Raw genomic sequence first — 4,583 nt, 5'->3', positions numbered from 1 at the left:
AATAAAAGAGTGTGAAATAAGAAGAAATAAAACATAAACAAAAAAGAAAAACAAAAAACTAAAATGAACCTCCACAATATCTGCATTTGAATAAATACCTACAAATATCCATACAGTACTTTTTAATATCCATACAGTATTGTGAAATGAAATATTGCGATATATTGCAGAACTGATATTTTCTCACAGCTCTAGTCCACAGCTACAGGAACTATTTCAGAGAAAATCCATTTCCGTTCTGGTTTGTGATGTGGTATCCAGTGAACAGGACGATTAAACGGTTCATTTATCACACTGAGTTTTCATTCGGACGACCGCTTCATTAATTTCACCTCTGGGCCAGATTTATTCACCCTTAATTCATCTGGGTTTTGAAGTTCAACAGTTGGACCAGCTGTTGGACAAGAAACACCTGAAATCTACAACAGGATAATAGTAACAGGTTCAGTCAAAAAAACTGTTCAAGCAAACCTCATATTAAATGTCAAATGTATATTTCCATGTAGGGATGTAACGATTACCGGTAGAACCATAAACGGCAGTAAAATCACAGACAGTTAGTATTACTGTTTAAATTCTAATTGTCATGATAACTGTGTTTCATTATCGCACTTTTAGGGGAAAAAACCCTATGCACAGATCTGCTTTTATGTCAAATATTTGAGTAGAGTTTGAATTTATTACAATTTTAATTTTCTATACCTCATATTTGAACCAATATTCACTTTTAAAGTCTGTGAAAAGGTTCGTTAAACATCTGTGTGTTATTTATGCAATAAATTATATACATTTTTCAAATCAGATTTCATATATTTTTTTCTGTTTTCTTTCCTTTTGTGTTTTTATAGTAGGTTAAAGTGCAAAAATAATAGACAGATGATCTAGATGAAGTTGTGCTGAAATAACAGATCCAAACATGGGTATAGTAAACATTTGTTTCTATAGTATATAAAGGCCAAATCAAAAGGACTGAAAAACAGACAGAATAGACTCAGACCACTAAGGGTTAATAAGTGAATGTTTCTGACACAGAAGGGACAGTGGGACTGGTATTATATTTATTTATTTTTGTTTTGTTTTTTTTTTCAAAATACACCTTGGTTAAATTCTTTCAGTGTGTGTATTGGTACTTTTTGCACATTTTGAGCACAGTTTCAACAATATCACGATAATAATAATAATAACTGTGATAATTTTGGTCACAATAACCATGATATGACATTTGCATATTGTTTCATCCCTATTTCCATGCACATTTTAGACAAATCAATACCACAGTGATACTACTACGATACCCATGACAAGGATGTTTATCTGCTCGTTTCTTTTATATTTGCAAACAATATATATGAAGTATACATAATTAGGGCTGTGTATTGACAAGAATCTGGCGATACGATACAAATCCGAATACTCGGATCATGATACAATATATCACAATATATCATACTATTAAAAAGCAATTTTTTAAATTGGTTTTGTTTCTTTTTTTAATGATTATTTCCTGGAAAAATTGAATTCCATCATAAATCTGCCCAAATCCTAAACACATTTGTATTTGATCCCAACAGGATCTAATGTTCTATCACCAAATGTTCCAACTGTGTTCAAAGTGAACTTCTGTTTTCCAGACATTCCAGTTTCAGATCCTGTTCAAATGTTCAGATTCTATTAGTTCACAACTAACATCAGAACAGGATTGGAGTTCAATGCAAACAAAGGAACCAACATTATTGAATAAAAGAGTGTGAAATAAGAATAAATAAAACAGAAACAAAAAAGAAAAACAAAAAAAAACAAAAATGAACCTCCACAATATCTGCATTTGAATAAATACCTAAAAATATCCATACAGTACTTTTTAATATCCATACTGTAATGTGAAATGAAATATTGCAATATATTGCAGAACCGATATTTTCTTACAGTCCTATACATGACAAGGATGTTTATCTGCTCATTTTATTCATTTTATATTTTCAAATAATATATATGAAGTATACATGAAGTTTGCCATTTCTCATAGAACCCCCTTTACAGCTTTTTATGTTCAAATAAATGAATTCTATTTATGAACGCTCCAAACAGATCATTTTTTCCTTGTTTAGGGGAGTCCACTTTCTTGCCATTGAATAAATAAATGCATAAATAAATGTGATTCAGTGCAGTGCAGCACTGGCAGTTATTTATTTTCCGTATTCACAGTTCTGGTGTCATTAGTGCAAAACACACTGAAGAAAATGAAGAAAATGAAAACTGACAAAGTGCAGAGAAAATGTCAAAGTCACATCCTCTGTAATAAACAGGACGGTCCTCAACCACTAGATTTAATCAAATACAAAGGTCACGTATTTGACGGCGCTCCCTGGTCCTAGAACGGCTGAGGTTCCTGAAGGCAGCAGCACATTTACATTTACTGTCATCTGTGGAAATTCTGCAGAAAACAGCCTCTGCCTCCACTGTCTTTTTTTTTTTTTTTTTTTTTTTACAATTTTTATTTCTCATTTTTATCAGTACAATACAATCTCCTCAGACTGAGGAGCAGAAAAAGAGCAAAAGAAGAGAAAAAAACCTACACATGAAAAGAACAGCCTGTGTTGGTGTCAGAACGTTCAGGTCCCTTCACAGATGCATTTGTCTGTGAGCGTCAGCCATTTTCCCCAGGTTTTCATAAAGACTTTTAACTTCAGTTTATACGTACGACATTTCCTGACAAGGATATCATCTATGATTGAAATGCACTGTTTCTCAGACGGAGCCTCAGTCTGAAGACAGTTCTGTGTGCTGGTCTTCTTCAGGTCCACCAGGAGGATCTGGACCACATATGTGTCTGACCTTTGCACTGATTCTTCCAAATGCCCCGGGTCCAGAACAAGAGCAGAATTTGAGACTGCATATCCAACACCACTGAGTGGACCTTCCCCCAGAAGGGTTGGATATGTGGGCATTTCCAAAACCTGTGTGTGATCTGGATCCACGGGATTACAGCGTCTGCAACACGGCTGTTGAATATTCATTTGTTTAATTTTAATTTTAGGTGGGATGAAATAACAAATTAGATTTTTCCAATTAAATTTTCTCCATTTAGGAGACTGTGACGTTGACTGGTGTGATTTAAGACTGTTTTTTGCTTTTTTGCTTAATTCAACAATTTTTTTTTTGCTTAATTGAAGAATTTTTTTGCTTGATATTTTTTTGCTTGATTCAATTTTTTTGTTTAATTCAACATTTTTTGCTTAATTCAACATTTTTTTTGCTTAATTCAAGATTGTTTTGTTTGTTTTGTTGCTTAATTGTGTGTTTCCCACTCCACTGTCTGATTTTCAACATTTACTCAAATCTCCACAAAGTGGTCTTAAAATTAAACTGGTATTCTTTTGGTTCTTATCTTATTCTTTTCTATGTCTGCCAAAGGGTCCGGTCTGGTCCACAGTATGAATTCACAAAGTGCAAAAATTATACTGAAGTTCTTAAGAGCCAAAGGTGTGGAACCTGTTTTAGTTCAGGTTCCACATTCAGACCAGTGTGATCTACTGAGAAATAAAAACATCACAACCTGGAAATAATGACTGCAAATGTCCTTCTTGGTTGAATGTGAAAAAAAAAACAAAAAACATGAAAATATTTACATTAACGATCCTTTAACCATAAAATGTGAATAACCTGAACAAATATGAGCTGAATAAAGGACAGAGCAGCTTTAATGACACTTCTACAGTTGTATTTTGGAAAAAAAACAACATCATCAAAGAACCAAATAAAATAATCGCCACAATGTACTTTCTGTTGCAGAAACATTCAAATATTCACATGTAAACATCAAACACACACATGTGCATTATCCCTCTGGTATCCCGTCCTCCAAGGCCCTTACTAAACACCAGGTGTGCCTTTTTCACACACTTGTGGAATAATGTCCAAAAAAAAATTCATACAGTTTGTTTTTAATTCTTTTACACTTTTTTCTATTTCATCAACTTGAGCCGTAAATAAAAATGCCAAATACTCAATAACTGTCACATTTTTAACCCTTTAAATGCCGTGTTTGTAATGGAAACAAACCATTTTTTTGGATGCAAAAAACACAGAAAATTAATTTTTTTCAATACCCTACATAAAAAGTGGATCACATATTATTAGATTTTTTCATCCTGGCATATGTCAATGATTAACTCCAACACTGGTTAATTTGCATTATTATTTTTGGCGCTAGGTCAAATGTTCAAAAATACTAGCATCTGTCACCAAGTGTGCATAAAATGCACACCTATAAATCAAACTATTAAATATTGTATATAAATTTATTTTTCTGCTGTAATTTGATTTTATTTTTGTAAATCCAGCTCAGTCCTAATCATACAGATCAAATGTTAGAAACAGTGCGTTTTATGCACACTTGGCAGACAGATGCTAGTCTGGTCATTTTCTTTTGTTTACAATGTGCACATTTGAGTTGGTGGACAGAATTTTAAAGATCATGCACAAATGAACAACTTTTGAATTGTGAAATTGTGAAAAATAATATGAAGTTTTTTAAAACAAAGTGCAAGGTGTGCATAAAAGGCACACCTGGATACCAGAGG

The 4,583-nt window shown here is 32.9% G+C and overlaps 1 protein-coding gene across 1 annotated transcript in view; it reads right to left on the bottom strand.

Annotated features, from left to right (window-relative positions):
* Nucleotides 1-884: 884 nt before the first annotated feature.
* LOC115413084 (tissue factor pathway inhibitor-like) overlaps nt 885-4,583 on the bottom strand; it is a 93,693-nt gene continuing 89,994 nt past the window's right edge. The window contains exon 9 of the mRNA XM_030125840.1: nt 885-896. The gene's annotated coding sequence lies outside the window, so the exon portion shown is untranslated. The remainder of the gene's footprint in view (nt 897-4,583) is intronic.

The sequence above is a fragment of the Sphaeramia orbicularis genome, chromosome 21, assembly GCF_902148855.1.
Source record: "Sphaeramia orbicularis chromosome 21, fSphaOr1.1, whole genome shotgun sequence".
NCBI classification, from domain to species: domain Eukaryota; kingdom Metazoa; phylum Chordata; class Actinopteri; order Kurtiformes; family Apogonidae; genus Sphaeramia; species Sphaeramia orbicularis.
The sequence above is the reverse complement of the archived record's forward strand: the minus strand, read 5'-3'. Positions and strand labels throughout refer to the sequence as shown.